This window comes from Macrotis lagotis, chromosome 7 (assembly GCF_037893015.1).
Source record: "Macrotis lagotis isolate mMagLag1 chromosome 7, bilby.v1.9.chrom.fasta, whole genome shotgun sequence".
NCBI lineage: Eukaryota > Metazoa > Chordata > Mammalia > Peramelemorphia > Peramelidae > Macrotis > Macrotis lagotis.
Window position 1 is genome coordinate 138934275 of NC_133664.1, and position 23668 is coordinate 138957942.

At 36.0% G+C, this 23668-nt stretch overlaps 1 pseudogene; it reads left to right on the forward strand.

The window, feature by feature from the left end:
* Positions 1–4295: 4295 nt before the first annotated feature.
* On the forward strand, positions 4296–5249 carry LOC141493030 (L-lactate dehydrogenase A chain pseudogene; annotated as a pseudogene).
* The last annotated feature ends 18419 nt before the right edge of the window (positions 5250–23668 follow it).

Genomic DNA, 23668 nt, shown 5'->3' on the forward strand with positions numbered 1-23668 from the left:
TTCTTGAAATATGATTCATAGACTTTTTCTTTGATCTTGGCTTTTAAACAATCTAATTTCCAGGGCACTTTTTTCTGATGAGATATTTCATATTTTCTTCTATTTTTCATTCTTTTGGTTTTACTTTTAGTATTTCTTGATGTCTCATGGATTCATTAACTTCCTTTTGCTCAATTCTAATTTTTAAGGAAAGATTTTCCTCAGTGAGCATTTGTATTTTTTCCACTTGGGTAATTCTTTTTTTAAAGAGTTCTTTTCTTTAGTGAAATTGTATCTCCTTTTTCCATTTGGTCTATTCTTTTTTTTGAAGAGTTCTTCAGTGATTTTTATTCCTTTTATCATTGGCAAATTCTGTTTTTTTAAAGTCATTTTAAGGTATTATTTTCCTCAGCATTTCTTGTATTTTTTTCCCACAATTTTTTCGCAATACTCCAATTTCTTTCCCTAAATTTTCCTCTATCACTCTTATCCTTTTCTTTAATTCTTTTGGGAATTCTTGCTGGTCTTAGGATCAATCAACATTTTTCTTTGAGTCTTTGCTTGTATTTTCCACATTATTGCTTTCTAAGTGTATGTCTTGGTTTTCCCTGGCATCTTAGTAACTTTTTATTGTTGAGTCCTTTTTTGTTGCTTTCTCATTTTCCCCATCTATTTCTTCACTTTGAATTTTATGTTAAAGTTGGACTATGCTCACTTGGGGATGGGGAGGTACCAACTTTACCAAATTTAAGGCTTTTTTGTGCTGTTGAGTTAGATCTGGAGGTCTACAAGATTTTGGTGTTTCCTGGGAGGCATATATTCACTAATCTCCTGATCTGTGCTCTGGTCTTTACCTAGCAAAGGTCCTGCTCTCCTTCAAGGACTAGTGCTACTCTATTAAGCTCTTTCTGATTAATCTTCTGTTCCCTTACTGTTTCAGGCCTGGATCACTTGCTCCTGCTGCTGCTGCCACCACTGTCACAACTGCTTCCAAGGTCTACCACTGGTTTTCCTGTCAAGTTCCTGTCCTGCCACCTACTCTGGTATAACAGATTTCTCTGTGGACCTCCAATACTGTCTTAAGATGGAAAAAATCTCCCTCTATCTCTCTGACCTTCTTTTGGTTCTGTTGTTATAAAAACTGATTTGAGGAATTATCTTAAAGTTTTTTGGAGGGGGAATTTTGGGAGAATTCAACTAGGTCCCAAACAGCATGCTACCATCTTCATGATTGAACTTTCTTCAGTTATACTTAACGATAGTGGTACCAACCTGTGATGGGTATATTTTCTTTTCTTTTATATCCCCTTATCCTGCACCAATCTCAACATCTTGTGAAGGTAAAACCATTCATGTATAAGGTAATTCCTCCTACTTTCTGAAAGTAAGGAGGATGGGCATATTTCAACTGGAACATTTATCATCAGTATCAGATTATCCTGGGTTAGTTGCACTGTCATAAATCACCTAATTGAAGCACCTTTAAACTTCAGCAGAAGGGTCCCATCCTTTACTATCATTTACCATAAATAATCAACCATCAATGCAAAGAGAAATAGATAAATGAATTACAAAAAGCATTTTAAATTCTTTATTACATACTTAGCAAAGCACTGCTACGCATTAACAATACAAATTGAAAAGTAACATATTACTTGCTTACCAGGAGCTCACATTCTAACTGGGGAATATGATATATATATATATATGATTTAAAATTTAAGACACATGGAAAGATACTATGACATTGTAGGGTACAATGGAAAAGAAAATGTTAATGCTTTTTCTTTAACAACATTGCCCTTGATAAAATCCATTAGTTTCTGATGTGGAAACATTTAACAGTGCCAAGTATATTTTTTTAGGTTTTTGCAAGGCAAATGGGGTTAAGTGACTTGCCCAAGGCCACACAGCTAGGTAATTATTAAGTGTCTGAGGTCAGATTTGAACTTATGTACTCCTGAATCCAGGGTGGTTCTCTATCCATTGTACCACCTAACTACCCCATGTGCCAAGTATTTTTGTGGTGAGTATTTTGCTTTCTGAATTTGCATTATCTATAGCTTTAGCAGCTGTAGTAGAAGTTGCTGGTCTGCATATCCACAGGAATTGCTTCCTAGGATAAAGGCTGTGAGTACAGTGCTGAAAATATTGCCTTTAATACTCTTGGGTTGTCCTGGGTTGAATCCACTGAGGTCTGAGTGGTTAAAGGATAATGGTCTTAGATGTGTTCCCAGTATTATAAATATTCAACCTTGGTGAAATGAAGGAGAATGATGAAGGTAAGGAAGAAAATTTAACTTTCTCCCTAAACCCACCATACTTTGACTCCTCAGAGCTCTGTGATTCCAAACACCATGGCCTCATTAAGTCAAGTGCTTAGCTTACAGCCTAGTCCATAGTAAATCCTTAATAAATTTCTATTTGTTCATTCATTCATTGAATGAACAGTTCACATGGACATATGATGTATCGTTGTCCCTCATCTCCTCCTCTCTCCATTAAAGATCCTTAGATAATGGTAGACAGTGTAGGAGGTAGAGAAGGATAGTAGGACCAAGATGTATGACAGCTGGTAGCATAGGATCATAAACATATATATATATATATATATATATATATATATATATATATATCATACATACACTCATATATCACACACACACACACACACATATATATAGCTTATGCTATTGAAACACTTCAAGTCCTTATAGTGGACTTTGAATCCATTCATATGAAGCAAAGCCCCATAACTTTTCTTAGTTATGATTCTACCTCCCCTTACATTCCCAAGTGACCTACAACTGTTTTTAGAATCCCATTAGTACATGCTGCATACAGTCATGGTTTTTGAACAAAGAGTTTACAGTTCTTGGAAGAAATTGATATTTCTTCATGTGACAAGTCTAACTCATTTCAGTGAGTTGCCTCTCCACCAACTACCTTCCTCTGGGTCCATCTGCAGCTCTTTCTATGTATAATTCTTAGGGAAAAAAATCAAGAGGAAACTAAAAAAAGGAGGCTTTTCCAAGCATCTGGAAAAGGCAAAAGTGATTCCAACAAATACCATTCTTCTACATCAAAATGAGAGGAAAAGAAATTAAACAAATAAAGTATAAAAAGAGACTTTACATCATTGGGAAAACAGTAGCTCTTCAGTGGTGATGGTCTACAGGGAAATCCCTACTCAACAAGGGGAAGCAGCATACTATTAAAGAAATATTTGCAAGCATACCAAGAAATGGAAGGGAGCTTCCTAAAGAGGGAATCCTGCATGTAAATCTGGCCAAAGAGTTTAAAGAGAACTGGCAGTTCTTTCCTTTTCTAAAATCTGAAGGTTTCTTGGAACATTGGCTGCAGAATTATAAAATGACCAAGTGCCAGTATGAGTCTTACTAAAGAGGGGCCAATGCTATATTAAACTCTCTTGATGACCCCACCCAGAAGTCAGATGTGTATGTACCAGAAAGTAACTAAGATTAATGATGAGATGAAAAATCTTGAACTGGATGCTTTGGATTGATCAAATTTACTTGTGAGTTTATCATCTTCTTTAAGCAAAAGAGTCATGGATATAGAAAATAAAATAATAGAGACTTTAGGAAAATATCTTAGAGATTAGTTGGTATAACTTCATTTCACAGGTAAAAGAGAGGCTAGGTGACTTTCCCTAAGTCATAAGATTGGTGATGAGGCGAAGAGGCCCCTTGGAGAAAGGGTACAGTTTCCGTAGTCAGAAGACCTGACAAAAAACTCCATCAGTGATGTGTGATAGATGATAGATTAGACCCCTATTTTATAGTAGTGAGTTCTTTATATTTTATAGTAGTAAGTTCTTTATATTAGACCCCAGAGCTGTTAACTGCAGATTGTAAATTTACTTGCTTAAACATGGGAAGTTAATCAGAGACCTCCACCCCTATTTTTGCCTTGTTTTGGTGACCAAATGTAGCATGACAGAGGTGACTCAATGACACAAAAAGTGCCCATTATTTTTGTTGCCCCTCCATCCCTCATCATCCCTCAATTTCCTAACATGGGGGGATGATCACAAGCATTCTGTCAATAAGGGAACCAATTGGAGTGAGTCTGGGAGCAGGTAGCAGCTTCACATCTAATTCAGAACTCTTTGCATTCTGACCCAGCAACCTTGGTTCAAGTTCGGATCTCCAGCAATGAGAAAATATTATTGGTTTAAAGTCTTTTTCTACATCAATAATTATATGAGCTTTGAATATGGACTACAATTGCCCCGGAGATTTGGGTACAAATTCCATCCCTGCAACTTGTTAACTAGGCAAATTCACCCCCAAATGGGAACTACTGTCAAGGATCAACTGATTTTGAAGACCAGGTCCCCCAAAATAGTATCACTCTTGTTGGGATTTGTGCAGTTGGCATGATGTGTGCCATCAGTATCTTGATGAAGGACTTGGCTGATAAACTTGCCCTAGTTGATGTCATAGAAGATAAGCTAAAGGGAGAGATGATAGATCTCCAACATGACAGCCTTTTTCTCAAAACATCAAAGATTGTTTCTGGCAAAGACTACAGTGTGACTGCAACTCAAAACCGGTTGTTGTTACTGCTGGGGCACATCAACAGGAAGGAGAAAATCGTCTTAACTTGGTCCAGTGAAATGTAAATACCTTTAAATTCATCATTTCCAATATTGTTAAATACATCCCTAGTTGCAAGTTGCTTATTGTTTCCAATTCAGTGGATATTTTGACATATGTGGCCTGGAAACTAAGTGACTTTCCTAAAAATGTGTTATTGGAAATGGTTGCAATCTGGATTCTTTACCTAATGGAGAGAGACTTGGTATCCATTCTTCAAGTTGTCAAGGATGGGTTCTTGGGGAACATGAAAACTCCAGTGTTCCTGAGTGGAGTGTCTCTAAAGAATATTTATCCTACTTTGGGAATTGATACTGATTCAGTAAATTGGAAGTTCACAAACAGGTAATTGACAGTGCTTATGAAATCATCAAGCTGAAGGGCTATACTTCTTGGGCCATTGGCTTGTCTGTGGAAGATCTGGAAGACAGCATTATGAAAAATCTTAGGAGAGTGCATACAATTTCCATCATCATGCTTAAGGGTCTATATGGCATTAATTAAGATGTCTTTCTTAGTGTCCCATGTGTCTTGGGGCAGAATGGTATTTCTGATGTGGTGAAGGTAGATCTGACTCCAGAGGAGGAGGCCCTTTTAAAGAAGAGTGCAGAAACTCTTTGGGGATTCCAGAAGGAGCTGCAATTTTAAAACGTTTTAATATACTTCCATTTTATTGTCTATAGAACATGACAGTGATTAAGGGACTGGTCAAATCCTTCCTTTGATTTAGTGATTGAACATCAGAAATGTAAAACTTATGAACACACACTAGACTCTTCCTAAAGTTAGAAACAGGGAATAATATAATGTGACTGTTTGTTAAACTCTGTTATTTGCATAGTGATCCTGGATCAAACTTGTACAGTCATAAAGTAGTTGCTGTGAAGCAGAACCACATGTTATGTAACTGCCTAGTTTCTCAAAGGTCCCTAACATTCCTGGACACAACACCATACATACTAATAAAATAGTAATAATTTATTGATGCATTTTATGCTCCCCTCCATTAGAGCTCTTAAGCATGAACCCATGTATCACCTTTCCAGAGGATCTGATTTTGTCTTCTTATATATACACTATTTCAATCATTGTAAATTTCCATGTTATATAGAAATCTATGTATACCCAATGATATAACCAGTTCAAGTATCATACTAACCTAAATACTGAATAAACAACAAGTAAATGAATAAAATAAGGGAACCAATTAGCTGGCCTACTGACCCATCAGTCCTTGTTTTGACATCTGTTTATCAGTTCAATTCATGTGGTTGCTTGTTAACTCTTTAGAACCTCCTGAAAGATCAAGATTGGTCTGTTAAGGTTTGCTCATTAGTTTATTTGACAACCAGTGAGATTCTTTGTTTTATGTAGATTCTCATGATGGATCAAGTACCACCATACAATGAGCCCTTGGGGAAGATCACTCAGTCTCTCTGGACTTCAGTTTCTTTATTTGTATTTGTATTTTATTTGTAAAATGAGATGATTGGACTATTTGACCTCTGAGGCTTTTCTAGTTTTAAATCCATGATATTATTTTTAGTACTTGGGTCTCTTGATTCCCTAATCCAATGCACCATATTTTCACTGCTATTCTTGAATATATTTATAGTAATTAACATAGTATATAGCAAATGAATCATCTAATCCATCATTCTGTCTATAGGTTGAATCATTTTCATCCATCTTGCTATATCCCTACCCTTCTCATTCTTTGAAAAAAAATCTTCACAAAAGAAGGCTCAACAGCCTACCCTGGTGCCATTTTCTGGCATCTCAAAATATATAATCTGAAAGTATTTCTCCTCCTGCCTATTGGTAACTAAATTTTCTCTGGCAGCAAGACAAAATTGATTTACTTTCATTTTCCGTTCTATCTCTTACCTCCATATCTTTATACTGGCTTTCCCCCATGAATGGAATGAACTTCCTTTTATCTCTGCCTCTTAGGATTCCTAGTTTCCTTCAACATTCAGTTGAATAGTCACTTGTTATGTGAAGCTTTGCCTGAATATTCTCATCTACTACTTCCCAGAAATGATCTTCCAGCTATATTATACATATCCATGTATGTACATGTGGTCTTCTCCAACTAGACTTCAAATTCAAAATGGCAGAAACTGCTCTTATATTGACTTTTAATTTCTATCTTTGTATCCCCAACACCTAGCAAAGTACTTGACAGATAGTTGGTAAGTAAGATGTGCTTATTGATCAAAAGCAAAAGAGATAGCAAACATTTAGATAAAATTTTAAAGTTAGCAAAATATTTTACATATGTGCTCTTACATGAACTTCACAACATTAGGTGAAATGTGTTATTATTATCTTCATTTCATAGATAAGGAAATAGACTGAGAATGGTTAAGAGGTCCATCAAAGTTATGTGACTTGCTGGTAGTAGTAGCAGTCAGGATTTGATGTCCTGGTACACTGTTCCAATATCATTTGACTTATTATCTGCTGAATAATATTTCCTTTATGCAAGAAAATTTTTGTTTATAACCTTCAGACTTCTCAAGAACAAAAGATCTTGTTGCCTGTAACATTTTCTACCAATCCAAGTCCTCAAAATTTTAATTTTTATTATTTTCCTCTAGTTAGATATATGAAAATAAAAACTTGTTAAAGCAGTTCAAAATACCCAATACTAAAGGGATTATTTGCTCTCGGGCTACCTATACCTCTCCATTTTTGTTTTGCCTTCTATTCTTTTCATTAATTTGTTTACATTGAGAGTTCCCTGCATCTTGCTTAAATTATTAGGTCCTAGGTAGAATGTAATATCTTTTATAAAAAAATTATTTATTTTCATCTGTGTGCACATGTATATTATTAACTTATAAAATTTCCTTCCTCCCTCCCTTTACCCTCCCCTTAGTGAAGAACACTCAGGTTAATATTGTACATATATATTTTGATAAACATGCTTACAAATTAGTAATTTTCAGTATGAGGAATTAGGATTAAGGGAAAGAGATACATAAGAGATAATTTTTATAAAGTGTTCATAAGATTCAGAAGGGTTGGGGTGTGTGTGTGTGTGTGTGTGTGTGTGTGTGTGTTGTTTTGTTTTGTTTTGTTTTGTTTTCCTCTGGATGGGAATAATATAGTCCATAATCAGTCAAATACAGTTGTCCTGGCTCTCTGGACTGTGGAGAGGAGATGCTTCCTTCAAGGTTGATCATCTCACAATGTTGTTGTTAATGTGTACATCTTTTTCTTGGTTCTACTCCGTTTGCTCAGAATCAGATCCTGTACATCATTTCTTGCTTCTCTAGAATTCAACCATTTATGGTTTCTTATAGAACAATAGTATTCCATAGTATTTGTGTACCATAACTTGTTTAGCCATTCCCCAATTTATGGACATCCCCTCAATTTCCAATTCTTTGCCACTACAAAAAGAGCTGCTATGAATACTTTGGAACATGTAGGACTTTTCCTTTTTTAATAAATTATTCTGGATATAGACCTAGAATTGTAATTTCTGGGTCAAAGAGTATGAACAGTTTTATTGCTCTTTGGCATAATTCCATATTGTTCACTAGAAAGGTTGGATCTGTTTACAACTCCACCAGCAATGCATCAATGTCCCAAACCTCCCACAACCTCTCCAAAATTGATCATTTTCCCATTTTTCTCAACTTGGCCAATCTAACAGGTGTGAGATGATAACTCGTTGTTTTAATTCACATTTCTCTAATCAATAATGATTTGGATCATTTTTTCATATGATTATATATACTTTAATTTCTTCATTTGGAAACTGTCTGTTCATATTCTTTGACCATTTATCAATTGAGGAATGAATTGTGACCTTATAAATTTGATACAATTCTCTATATATTTTAGAAATGAGACCTTTATCAGAACTCCTTGCTGTGAAAATTGTTTCTCTGCTTTCTGTCTTCCTTCTAATCTTGACTGCATTGTTTTATTAGTGCAAAAACTTTTTAATTTAAAATAGTCAGAATCACTCATTTTGCAGTTTAAAATGTGCTCTATTTTGTTTTATCATATAAGTTCATCCCATTTCCATATATCTGATAGAGTATTTCTTAGTCTGTTAACTTATCTATGGTATTGCTATTTATGTCTAAATCCTGTACCCATTTTGATCTTATTCTGGTATAGGGTGTGAGAAGTGGATCTATACCTAGTTTTTGCCATATTATTTTCCAGTTTTCCCAACAATTTTTTGTCAAATAGAGAGTTCTTATCCCAGAAGCTGATGTTTTTGGGTGTATCAAATAGAAGATTGTTATAGTCATTTACTGTGACTTCTTTTGAACTTATCCTAATCCACTGATCCATTACTATATTTCTTAACCAGTACCAGGCAGTTTTGATGACTGCTGCATTAGAGTATAGGTCTGGTATAGATCTGGTAGAGCTAAGTCAGCTTCTTTTACATTTTTTTTTCAGCAGTTCACTGACTATACTTGCCCTTTCGTTTCTCCAGATGAATTTTATTTCGATTTTTCCTAGCTTAGTAAAGTGGTTATTTGGTAGTTTTATTGGCATGGCACTGAAGAAGCAATTTAATTTGGTAAAATTGTCATTTTTATTATATTAGCTAGACCTAACAATGAGCATTTGAAATTTTCCTAATTATTTAGATCTGACTTTATTTGGGTGAGAAGTGCTTTATAATTGTGTTCATATAGGTTCTGGGGTTGCCTTAGGAGGCAGATTCCTATGTATTTAATGTCAACTATAGTTATTTTATTTTATTTTTAAAAATCATTATTTATTTTTATTTTTGTACAAATTATTTTTTTCTACATTACTAAAATCTTCTTGTTCAAGAGTAAATATAATACCCCCTCCCCCCAAAAAACTATAGATCCTCACAAGAAATCAAGTAAAGGAAAGAGAAAAAAAAATGTGCTTCAGTCTGTGTTCTGACATCACCAGCTCTATCTTGGGTAGATCACATACTTTATCGTAAGTTCATCAAAGAAGTTACTTCCATATTTTTCTACCTTTGCTGTTGCTGATTGCAACTCCCTCCATCCATACCTCCCCACTACCATATACTATATTTTTCTTTCTTTTCACTCTGTCCTCTTTCTAAAATGTGCTGTAGGATAGCTGAGTGGCACAGTGGACTGAGCAGTGACCCTGGGGATAAGAGGTCCTGAGCCTATATAACACCCCTGAGACCCAGCAACCTGGCCCATGGTCCTGGACAGGCCACCCAATCCCAGCTCCTTGCAAGAAGTAAAAAAGAAAAGTAAAAGAAAGTAAAAATAAAAGAAAGCAAAAAAGAAAAGTATACAAGATCCATAAACCACATCCCCCACTTCCCCATCCCCCTCTCCCCTTTACCCTAGATGTCTATATTCCATTGAGTGTATATGCTGTTTCCTCTCTGAGCCATTTCTGATGAGAGTGGAGGTTCCCTCATTCCCCCTCATCTTCCCCCCTCCCATATCATTGCAGTAGCTCATTGCAATACAAAAATAATCTTATTATATGAAATATCTTAGCCTATTCCACCTCTCCTTTCTCTTATTTCCAGTACAGTTCCCTTTTAGCCATTGACTCCATTTTTACAATATATTATATCTTCAAATTCAACTCTCTCCTGTGATTCATCCACATAAACTCCTTCTACCAGTTCTATTAAATGAGAAGTTTTATATGAGTATCATCAGTATCATTTTTCTATGTAGGAATGCATGTAGTTCAACATCATTAAGTCCCTCATATTTTACCCTTCTCCTCTGCTCTCTATGCTTCACCTGAGCCCTGTATTTGAAGGTCAAACTTTATGTTCAGCTCTGGTCATTTTAACAGGAACAATTGAAACCCCCCTAGTTCATTGAAAGTCCATCTTTTCTCCTGGAAGAGGATGTTCAGTTTTGCTGGGTAGTTGATTCTTGGTTGCATCCCAAGCTCTTTTATCTTCCAGAATATTATATTCCAAGTCCTACAAGATCTTAATGTAGTTGCTGCTAAGTCCTGTGTAATCCTGACTGCAGCTCCACTATATTTGATTTGCATTCTTCTGGCTGCTTATAATATTTTCTCTTTGATTTGGGAGTTCTGGTACTTGGCTATAATATTCCTGGGGGTTATTTTTCTTTGGATCTTTTTCCAGGGGAAATCCATGGATTCTCTCAATTTCTATTTTGCCCTGTGTCTCTAGGATATCTGGACAATTTTCCTGTAGGAATTCTTTTAAAATGAGGCCAAGATTCTTTTCCTGATCATGTCTTTCAGGGAGCCCAATAATTTTTAAATTATCTTTTCTAAATCTGTTTTCTAGATCAGTTGTTTTTTCAATGAGATGGTTCATGTTTTCTTCTAATTTTTCATTCTTTTGGTGTTGAAGTATTGTATCTTGATTTCTCATAAAGTCAACAACCTCCTTTATCTCCATTCTACATCTGAAGTATGTATTTTCCTCAGAGGACTTTCTTATCTATTTATCCATCTATCCAATTCTGCTATTTAAAGCATTCTTCTCCTCAATAACTTTTTGAACTGTTTTATCCATTTGAACTATGCTAGTTTTAACCTGTTATTTTCTTCAGCATTTTTTGGATCTCCTTGACTGAGCTGTTGACTTCTTTTTCTTGCTTTTTCTGCATCTCGCTCATCTTTTTTCCCAATTTTTCTTCTATCACTCTTACTTAAATTTCAAAATCTCTTTTGAGCTCTGTCATATCCAGAGCCCAATTTCTATTTTTTCCTGGAGTCTTTAGAGGCAGGAGTTTGTACTTCCTCATCTTCAGATTGAGTATTTTGATCCTTCTTGGGATAATAGCCAATGTATTTCTCAGTTTCTCTGTTTACTCATTTCTCCAGCCTGTGCCTGGTTTTGGGGTACTTCTTGAGCTTTGGGGTATTATTGGGTGATCCCCCCACAAGGATTTAGGTATGTGAAGCTCTGTCTTCCCTCCTGATCTGTGAATGACCACTCCCCTCTGCCACAGGGCTGAGATGGGGGTGGGGCTGTTCTATTGGGGACCTAGACTGTGGTCAGCATCTGAATGTGGTCAGAGCCCCAGAGTCCTGTTCCAAGTACATAGGACAGACCCCGGAAGTCTCTCTCCACTCCCCTACCTTTGGTGGGCTGAGCACTCAAGCCTCAGTTGCCATGGGGTTCCTGCTCTCAGTTCTGCCTGCTTCCATTTTCTGGATCTGGGCTCAGAGGCTGCCACTGTTCACTGAGTGCCCTGAGTGCTGGGCTTTATGAGCTTGCTCTGGCAGAGGTCCCCTCGGGTGATCCCCCAATTTGTTCCTGGTGCTACCCAGGGTGTAGGTCAGGAAACTGCCCCTGCTGCCGTGCACCATGGATCCCAGGTGTCCTGGGGCTGCTTCTAGGAGGCTGAAGTTTCTTCACTCTGGTGGGCCACCCCTCTAACCCTGTGGAGCAGAGCCTTTCCACTATTTTCCAGGTTACCTTGGTATGGAGAACTGCCTCACTGGATCTTTCTGTGGGTTCTGTCTCTTGAATATTTAGATAGTCATAATTTTAAGATTATTGAAATATTATGGAGAGAACGCCTAGGAGAAGCTCTTCTCCTGTTTCCATCTTGGCTCCCCCCTCCCCCCACTATAATTATTTTAAATGGAATTTCTCTTTCTATCTCTTGCTCTTGGGCTTTGTTGTTCATATATAGAAATGCTGATGATTTATGTGGGTTTATTTTATATCCTGCTACTTTGCTGAATTTGTTAAGTGTTTCAAGGAGTTTTTTTAGATTATTTTCTTGGGTTCTCCAGATATCATCTGTAAAGAGTGAAAGTTTTGTTTTCTTATTGCCAATTCTGATTCCTTCAATTTCTTTTTCTTCTCTTATTACTTCTACTAGCATTTCAAATATTATATTGATAGTAATAGTGATGGGGCAGCAAGGTAGTATAGTGGATAGAGCACTGGCCCTGTCCTCAGGTGTACTTGAGTTCAAATCCAACCTCAGACACTTAATAATTACCTAGCTGTGTGGCCTTGGGCAAGCCACTTAACCCCATTGCCTTGCAAAAAACCTAAAAAAGAGAAAGTAATGGTGATAATGGGCATTCTTCCTTCACCCCTGATTTTATCAGAAATGCTCCATGTTTATTCCCATTATATAAAATATTTGTTGATGGTTTTAGATAGATACCATTTATTGTTTTAAGGAAAGTTCCATTTATTCCTTAACTTTCTAATGTTAATAGGAATGGATGTTGTATTTTATCAATTTTCAGCATCTATATGATTTCTGTTGGTTTTGTTATTGATATCTTTAATTAGGTTGAATTTTTTCCTAATGTTGAACCATTCCTACTTACCTGGCATAAATCCTGCCTGATCATAGTGTATTATCCTAGAAATAAATTGCTGTAATCTCATTGCTAAAATTTTATTTAAGTTTTTTTGCATCAATATTCATTGGGGAGATTGGCCTATACTTTTCTTTGTTTTGGTTCTTCCTGGCTTAGGTATACGTACCATGTTGTTGTCATAAAAGGAGTTTGGCAGAACTCCTTCCTCTTATATTTTTAAAAATAGTTTATGTAGAATAGGAATTAATTGTTCCTTAAATGTTTGGTAGAACTCACTTGTAAATCCATCTGGATCTGGAGACTTTCTTGAATTTATTGACAGTTTCTTCAATTTCTTTTTTCTGAAATGGGGTTTGTACTTTTGTAAATATTTTGTAAATATTCATCCAACTTGTTGGCATACAGTTCAGCAAAGCAGCTACAAATCATCTCTTTAATTTCCTCATCATTGGTGGTTAGCTCACCCTTTTCATTTTTGAGAATGGTAATTTGGTTATCTTTCTTTTTTTAATCAGATTAACCAAAGCTTTGTCTATTTTTTTTTCATAAAACCAACTCTTAGTTTTATTTATGAGATTAATGGTTTTCTTTCTTTCAGTTTTATTAATCTCTCCCTTGATTTTCAGAATTTCTAATTTGTTATTTTATTGGGGATCTTTAATTTGTTCTTTTTATAGCTTTTTAGTTGCATGCTCAATTCATTAATCTCCTCTTTCTTTATTTTATTCATATAGGCATTTAGAGATAGAAAGTTTCCCCTTAAAACTACCTTGGCTGCATCCCATAAATTTTGGTATGATGTCTCATTATTATCATTTTCTTGGAAATAATTATTGATCATTTCTCTTGTTTGCTGTTTGATCCACCCATTATTTAAGATGAAGTTATTTAATTTACAATTAGTTCTTGGTTTATCTTTCCATGTAATTTTTATTCATCATGGTCTGAGAAGTGTGTATTTATTATTTCTGCCTTTCTGCATTTGATTATAAGGTTTTTGTGCCCTAGTACATGGTCAATTTTGGAGTAGCTGCAGTGTCCTGCCAAGAAAAAGGTTTGTTTTTTTCTATCCCCATTAAGTTTTCTCCAGAGGTCCATCTAAGATTTTAAAGATTTCATTCACCTTCTTAACATCGATCTTGTGTAGTTTGTGTTTAGAGTTATCTAGTTCTGAGAGAGGGAGATTGAGGTCTCCCATCATTAAAGTTTTGCTTTCTATGTCTCCTTATAATTCACTCAGCTTTTCCTCTATGAATTTGGATGCTATACCACTAGGTTCATACATATTTAGTAATAATATAGCTTCATTTCCAATGATGCCTTTTAAGTAGATGTAGTTTCCTTCCTTATCCCTTTTAATGAGATTGATTTTTGCTTTCACTTTATCTGAGATTAGGATCACTACTCCAGATTTTTTTACTTCAGCTAAGGCATAATATCTTTTGCTCCATCCCTTTACCTTTACCCTGTGTGTATCTGTCTGCTTCAAAAGTGTTTCTTGTAAACAAAATATTGTGGGATTCTCGTTTTTAATCCATTTTGCTCTCTGCTTCCATTTTATGGGACAGTTCATCCAATTTACATTTAAAGTTAAGATTACTAATTCTGTATTTCCTTCCATGCTATCTTTCTCCATTTATGTTTTTTCTCTTTCCTTTTCTCTTATTCCTCCTCACCAAAATTTTACTACTTTTCCCCTTTGAATTTTCTTTTAAAAATTTGACTTCCAGTTTATTTTCCCTTATACCTTGACCTTCCCTTTTATCAGTCCCTTCTTCCCTTATCTTTCCCTTTCCCAGTACCCTCTTTCCCTGTAGATTAGGGTAGATTTTTAAACTCAAGTAGCAATGTATCTTATTCCCTCTCTGGGCTAAATCTATTGAATAGAATTTACTCAGTATTCACATTCTCCCTTCTTTCCCTCTAAAGTTCTAAGTCTTTGTGCCTCTTCCCTTGGTTTTATTTATTGCCATAATACTATTAATCAGGTATCATAGATCACAGCTTGATTATTTGATTGCTTGATAAACTCATATTGTTATCAATGTATCATCACAGATTATTTGCTTGATTGCTTGATAAGTAGCATTGACCCAAATTGCATCAGATTTTAATTATAATCATTTTTAACCTTTCCCCCTTTTCAAGTATTTTTCAAGTATGGACAGTCCTCATCATGAATCAAATTATCATCCAAAGCCATATCATTTCTTGAACTATTTGTGACCCTCATGCTAGGTCTATTTTCTTTTCACACATTTTCCCTACCTCCCGCTGCCCCACCCAGGATCAGGGTACTTAACCCTTTGTTAAGTGAAATAAAGCCTATTTTCTTTCGCACTTCATCCCCCACCCAGTGTACTTTACTGCTTGTTAAATGAAGCAAGGGTTATTTTCTTTCTCACTTTACCCCATCCCCCTCACCCAGGGTATTTAACACCTTTTAAAGTGAGTCAAGGCCTATTCACTCACCCTTTATCCTCCCCCCACTCAGGGTACTTAATCCTTTAAGTGAAGCACAGGTTAAGTCAAACTCTGATCTAATTAACTTCAAGAATTTTAAAGTTCTCTAAGTCCTGGGAGGCTCTGAAAGTCTCACCTAAGAACTTTACATATGATTGTAAGGTACAGAGACAATAACTCAGGACCTCACAGTTTATGAAAACCTCATTTGACAAGATGCTAAGCATCATGTGATTAAAGTGAGTCAACGGATAATGAGACACTTAAGTTTAAATTAACACCCCTGCTTTTCATTAGGGCTTTTGGTCTCCAACATAGTGATTTCTTCTTGGATCTTTTCAATGGAGAGATAAGATCCAATTATACCCATATTCTTTAGGTTCATTCTCTTCAGTTATATTCTACTTTTTAATTATCCTAAGAGAAGTAAAGTTCTAAAGAATTAGAAGGGTCATATCTTCCCTTTTAGGATTGTGTACAATTTGATAATCTTGACCAACATTTGTTTGGTTTATTTTGTTTTTTCCTTCCTCTTTTCATTTACTTTTTTTTATGTATGAGTCATGTATTTTTTGAGTCATGAATTTGTGATTGAATTTTCTGTTCAGTTCTGGTCTTTGTGTCAGGAAATTCTGGAAGTCCTCTATTTCATTGAAATCCATCTTTTCCCCTGACAATGTATGCTGAATTTTGCATGGTAGTACATTCTGGGTTGTAATCCCAGGTCCTTTGCTTTCCAAAATATGCTATTTTAGGTCTTCCAATCCTTCAGTGTTGAGGCTCACAGGTCCTGCATGAGTCTGTTTCCTTTGCATTTTAATTGTTTTTCTTTTTGCTATTTACAATATTCTCTCCTTTATTTGAGAGTTCTGGAATTTGGCTATTATAGCCCTTGGAAAATTTATCCTGGGGTCTCTTTCTGGAGGAGTTCTGTGGATTATTTCAATGGTTATATTATCTTGTTCTAGTTGATTTGGACAATTTTCCCTTATAATTTCCTGTATGACATTTTCCAGGTTCTTCTTTTGATCCAGGTTTCCTCTTAGTCCAATGATTCATAGATTGTCTTTTCTGGATCTATTTTCATTTGTTTTCTCTCAAAGACACTTCACATTTTCTTCAATTTTTTTCAGCCTTTTTATTTTGTTTGATGAAATAGTGTAATCTTTCAGATTTATTGGTTTCTATTTGCTCAATTCTAATTTTTAGACTTTTATTTTCTTCCTTTAGCTTTTGTGTTTCCTTTTTCAGTTAGTTTTTTTAATTTTAAAAGAGTTGATATCTTTGGTCAACTTTTCATAATTTTCCTTTCATTTCTTTTTCCCGTTCTTCTTCTTCTTCTTCCTCTATTCTTTGGTTTTTTTAAATTCTTTTTTAAGCCCTTAAATGAGGTTTTGTATTTGAGTCCCATTTATAGACTATTTTGATACTTCCCCTGTGAGTGATTTTTCACTGTTTTCTTCTTCAGACATGTCATTGTTATCATCTTTGTCTGTAAAGTAGTTTTCTATAGTGAGCATTCTTCTAGCTTTTGTTGTTTTAGCTCTGCTTCTTGGGCAAAGGGGCTGGGGCTGGGGTCTGATCCCTGACTTGTCATTTGTCAAGATGTTTCCTATGCAGTCCATGTCTTTCCCTTGTATTAGGGACTGTTGTATGTGGGAGCATTGTAAACTATCACCACCTGGTGTCCATGAGTACCAGAGTCTTATTTTACTAAGTGCCACAGGAGTGGGAGTGGGTTAGGCACAGGGAAGGATATTTAAGCACTTGTATTCTGGCAAATAAAGGGAGTACTTGGAGACCTTGTTTTTCTTGTCTCCCGCCCCTCCAACATTCACCTGGGGAAGATTGAAGGAGTCCAGAAAGGGACTCAACATATGAGTTCGAACAGGGCCTCAACAAATGGGGATCCCTGAACAGGGACAAGAAGGTGGAATTATCTAAGTGAAGTCCAGAATAAGGGCACAGCAGATACAAATAAGAGAACCAGGCAACATCCCAGAGCAGAGGACTATGGAGAAAGTAACAGGTTGATTTGTTACTAGGGGACTGATTTTAATCAAGGAGGTATAAAGTGAAAAGATAAATGGTATTTAACATTGAGGAATCAGTGGGAAGTAGAGTCTCTGAGACAGTGTCCCAGGGGAAGGAGCTTCTTCCTCAAGTAGCAATCTGCTATCAAGCATCAGGGCCATTGAAAAGGATGTGGAGAACTGCTTGCTGTTCTTTTTGGCACCGGCTGTCTGTCTGACCATGCTGTGCACTCTGGGTATGACCCTGGCCCCTGGATCTGTGACTAGCTGCAGAGACCTTTTGTCATCACTGGTGCAGACCCTGATGTCTGACACAGATCTTGATGCCTCCGACAAATTTCACTCTCTGTGATGGTGTTGACTGCTGTTCACAGGATGCAACAACTCCAGATTGTACTGTCAACATAATTTCAAATATTTTCTCTCATTCTCTGCTGTTCCCACCCTCTGCAGAGGGAAGGGGGAGGGATAAGGGAAAGCTTTCTTTTTGCAACTTTGAAACTCAAATCCATGTCTCAAAAAGCTTATTTTAGAAATCAAGGGACCCCCCCCCCCCCATGTCTTTTTCCTGGTTTGGGGAGGAGGGGGTGTTGGGCAATGACTACATTTTTCAATAGGTTATTGATTGGGAAGCTTTTTGGTTAATTGGTTAAGAAAAAAGGGGAAGAAGATTTTTTCCTGGGATTGGGAAATTTGGATTTTGTCTTTCAAATGAAGTCTGTGGCTATGGCTTATATTTCTGTTGACCAGTCTTGATTGGTTATGTGTGTATGTGTGTATTTCAACATCCTTAGGGCATTTTACATCTCTCTACTGGCCTGGAGAGGTCGAGAATGCTTCTATATTTTGACATCTGGTACTGGCCAGGGTATCAATCTCAGTTTGGTAAATATGATACAAGAGAACTGCTTTCTGTGTTTGTGTTAGTGTCTGAACTCTGAAATAGTAAGGTAAAGTTAAATGTTACTCCTTTTAGTTTGAATTTTGAATTTGATTGCTTTGAAAGGATTTTTGTTGGCAAAAGAAAAAGCTTTGTAATATTTGTAAATTGGGGATAAAATGTATTTCAAGGAATTTGGGAATATTGGTTTTTATGATTGTTTATACTATGTTTGAAGTTTGTTTGCAAATTATGTGGCTTTCATTATGTAATATTTTTGTTTCCAAAAAAGACAAGAAGGGGAATATGTCAGGGACTATTGTGTATGGCATTGTAAACTATCATCACCTGGTGTCCTTGAGCACCAGAGCCTTATTTTACTAAGTGCCATGGGGCGTGGTAGTGGATTAGGTACTGGGAAGGATATTTAAGCACTTGTATTCTGGTGAATAAAGGGAGTACTTGGAGACTTTGGAGACCTTGGTGTTAAAGGGAGAAATTGTCTTCCTTGTCTCCAGCCCCTCCAACACTCACCTGGGTAAGACTGAGGGAATCCAGAAAGGGATGCAACATATGAGGCAGAGCAGGGACTCAACACCTTTGCAGTGAATTGTTTCCTCCTTTATGTCCATGTTCTGACTTAACAGTAGTTTATTCTTGATCCTTGGTGTTCTCAGGGTTCAGACTTTGAGATTGAGGTCCTCCCTGCTGGCTTGATATCTAGCTGCTGGGACCTCTGTAGTTGTTAAGCTGTTGGGACCTGGATTGCCCTGTGGCTAAAAGCCTCCTGCTTCACTGGTTTTCCTGCCCTTCTGCCTCATGGACTTTACTTTCCCTTTCTTCCCAAAGAGACAGACCTTCACTCAAGATCCTCCATGATGCCTATAGTTGAAAACTTATTTGAATCTTCTCTTTTTCTTTCTGGGTTCTGTAGGGTGAGTGTCAGAGTGGATGCTTCTTTTATCTTTGAAGGGAAAAGCTCCCAGAGCATGTTATCTTCTTGCTGCCATCTTGGCTCCACCCCAGAAGTCTGAGAATATAATATCTTTACGGAATTCTCCTTAAGGCTGACTAGCAAGAAAAATTTTAATAGTTTATGTCTTTTATACATAATAATGTCATGAATATTTTTTAAAATAACTGTACTACATGATTAAGTTACATTTTTGAAACTAAAGTCAATTGCTTTTGTGACAGGTAGATGTAATCTCTTTTACCCAAGGAGACTAATACAGCTATATAACTTGATTTTGGGAGTTCAGAATTGTAGGAGGGTTAAGAAGTCTCTTATCAGTGGTAAACTTTGGGGGTAAAAACTGAAGGATTAGTGGGGGTAGGAATTTCATGTTATAATAAGAAAAGAAAATGAAAGTATTATGTCTTTGCATAGGGTAATTAGAATAATATTCTGGGTAATGATTCAAAGTACTCTCTTCCTGGCATGTTATATTGTAGAGTGAAGTTACTTTGAGTTCTTGAATGTTATTCCAATGAAATAAAAACTTTTTTTCAGCTTTACAATTTGGGAAAGAGTTTGAGGATGGTCCTAGTGACAAACTGTATATGCTTAATCAGTGATTGAATGAGCATGGAGTTGATCACCAATATACTGGTCACATGGTAATTAATACTATGTGCTCTTGATAACCCATGGATAAGTTACTTCTGATTCTGTGACAGCAGCATTATGGTGGCAAAAAGGGTCATATTACTGTGTGCTAATGATTATAGCACTGTGTGGTTTTTAGATGATCTGTAAACTTTAATTTAATTCTTAGTATATGTGAATTCCTTATCCAATCCTAAAGGCAGTGGCAGTCAAAGTAAGAGTAGAAAAAAAAATCTCACATATTTCAATAACAATTCTTTCACTTGTTCTATCCTTTTCCCACCTGGCTATACTACATTGGAGTACCCTAGAAACTTCATCATCTATCAGATACTTGAAACTCATATCTCATTAATATCCTCTGCCCCTGGGATCCTTCCATTTATTGAAGAGGAGGGAAATAGATAGTTCCTCACAGAACAACCATTTAAAGAGAGTATTCAGATTTGGAACTATGCCCAAAGGGCAATAAAGCTGTGCATGACCTTTGATGCAGTAATACCACTACTAGGTTTATATCCTGATGAGATCATGAAAAAGGGGAAAAGACCCACATGTGCAAAAATATTTATAGCAGCTCTTTTTATAGTGGCAAAGAAGTGGAAATTGAGGGGATACCCATCAATTGGGGAATGATCGAAAAAAATTATGGTATGTGAGTGTGATGGACTACTCTTGTTCTATAAGAACTCCTGGGTAGGAAAACTTCAGAAAACCCTGGAAAGACTTGTATGAATTGATGCTAAGTGAAGTAAGCAGACCCAGGAGAACATTGTACATATTAACAACAAAATTGTAAGATGGTCAGTCATGTTAGACTCATCTAGATCCTCTCAGAAGTTCAGTGATCAAGGACAATCCTAAAAGCTTGTGATGGAAAATGCCATCCACATCTAGAGAAAAAATTTATGCACTCTGAATGCAGAGCAATGTATACTTTTATGTTTTTCCTTTTTTTCTCATGGTTTCCCCCCCACCCTTAGTTCTAATTCTTCTTTAAGAATATGACTAATGTAGAAATATCTAAATTTGAAGGTACATGTACAACCTATATCAGATTGTTCATTGCTATGGGGAGAAGGAAGGGAGGGGAGGGTAGTAAAAAATGTAAAACTCAAAAGCTTACAAAAAGATGAATATTGAAAACTATCTTTGCATGTAATGGAAAAAATAAGAATGAAATAATATGAAAAAATAAAGAAAATGCTCAGGCAAACTATCTCTTTATTTCTTACCTCTAAATTCCTCCTGGACTACCCATTATGACCCTGACCCCTCCCATTCCCCCAAATCCTTACACCATTTTACCAATTTCCTTTTGCATGTTGTCTTCCCTTCATTAGATTATAAACTCTTTGAGGGCAAAAATTATTTTTCTTCTTTCTTTCTTTCTTTTGTTTTTGGTGTTTTTTTCATATAAGTACTGTGAATAAGTATATATGTATTTCCAGTTATTATTACAGTACTGAAATATAGTGAGTAAATACTAACTGTTTATTATCTGACCAACTTGCCTTAGTGGATTGTTATCACTAATTTTAGTTTCTAGTCTCAAATGTACATCATAACTGCCTGGTAGAATCAATGTAGAATCCAGTCCAAGAACAGATACTACTCCTCCTTACCCTTCTGCCCCCTTTGCTGAACCAGCTAGCACACGATTTTAAGCATGACTCAGATGAGATGAAAGAAGAACATTCCTAAAGAAGACCTATTGCTCCTGTCTCTTCCTGATTCATTTTTGTTGGAGGAAAATATGTGTCCTTGGCTACGTGTTGTTTTCCCCTTCAGAGCTGGGTCTCTTCCTTTCTCTCATTATACTCCACCCCTACCTTTTCTTAGAATAATGACAAAATGACTTCTGCAGTTACACTGCAAACTAAGTGATATAACATAAGACTCAGAACTTGCAAAACACAGATAGGTATCCCTAGTCTATTTTTAGAGAATCCTTTAAATGTAATCTGATTTTCCTCTGACTTGCTACATAGGTTTTTGCTTTGTTAAAGCCTAGTTGTAACCATCAACATCCCAGATAGTCACTTTGATAACATACCCAGTGACACCAATCTGGCAAACTGTAGTTTGGTTTTGATTCTTTGCTACCATATCTTTAAGTACTAATTTTTGCATTGTCATACAACAAGTTCTCATTTGATCCTCATGACCACTCTGGTCAATTGGTACTATAATTATTCTCATCTCACAGTTGAGGAAGTCAAGGGAAGCAGAGGTTAAGTAACTCACTTTAGGTCACACAACTGTTAAGTATCTGAGGCTGGATTTGAACTTGGGTCTTTCTAACTCCAGGCCCAGCTGTCTCTATGAGGAGGAGTGAGGTTACCCAGTGTGCAACTGTTGGAGATAGAACTCTCAATACTTCATCTTGAGATTTTGAACTAGCTGAAGTGGGAGGAGATACTCCTTAGATAAGAATACTGCCACCCTTTTGCTTCATCTGGGTAGATAGTACTAGGTAGGGTAGAAAGTATGCCCATGCATGACCCTAAAATGGTGCTTTCAACTCCCCTAAATTTTTCAACACTGGAACAAAGGCCCATGGCTCCACCCTAGGTCTGGTTGCTACACACAATATGCTTATTTCTTCACTTTCTACTCAAGACTTAAACAATGTGCTCTTTTGAGTACAGAAGAGAAGTCAGCCCTCTTCCAGCTCCTTCCAAATTCTTCCACCTCTAGTGTGTTTACATTTCTGCCTTTGGCTGAGACAACAACCGGCAAAATTGTGAAATTAAATTAGGTAAAGATTATCTTTAGCAACTTTAATCAGAAAAATCACTCATCTACAGAACATAGTAAGTACATTTACTCTGTCTTTCTACCTCACAGAATTGTTTTCAAAATCAAATGAGTTAATGAATGGGAAAGCAATATGAAAAAAATGGCACAATCTTTTTAGGATTGTCAGCTAAGCACTTCATAAAGAATAAACCATTGTGTAGATTTAAACTATTATGATATAGTTCTCCCTACTTTCTTCCTTCTTCACCAATTTTTTCTAAATTCATGAAATTCTCAAAGTAGAATTTCATGTTAAAGGAAGATTTGGGATACGTAGAGATTAAAATTAGGCAATTAAAATTACATCCTAATCTATAGAGAAAAGGGAGGGTGATACAGTGAAAAGAGCTTGCTTTAGAGTTAGGAAACGTTGAATTCTAGTTTTGCTTTTGACATCTATATGACCTTAATCAAGTAATTTCATGTCTCTGTGTTCTAGGGAGCTAAATCTAAAAATTGCAAAGAAAGCACAAACCTATATTGGTAGATTGAATTCTTTATGACAATGAAATCATAACTTCAGTCTTTACCTTCTCTCTCTCTACTCTTAAGAAAAGTCCAGCATGAAAGAGGAAGAGTGGACAAAAAAAATACATCAATGAGATTAAGGACATGAAATTTTATTTTTTGAAAGAGATGACTCAACTATCATATGATTTAATTCAATGAAATGAAGATTTACTAAGGACTTACTACTATAGAGCACTGTGCCTCCATGTTGGGCATCTATGGAGATTAATGACAGGATCCTGCTTTAATGATATCTTATGGCTATAGTTTTATCTCCATGTGAAAGAGAAAATTACTTAATAAAAATAATGAACTCCTCATTGTATATTGATCAAATTTTTTCCCTTTCTTTCACAAAGTAATTTGGGTAAAAACTGTGATAAACATTCTCTGGAAACTTGTTATCTTGATAATTTTTTTTCCCTATATTGCTGAAGATTGTGAACTAAAAAACTTGAAGTTAAATGTGGGAATTCTCAAG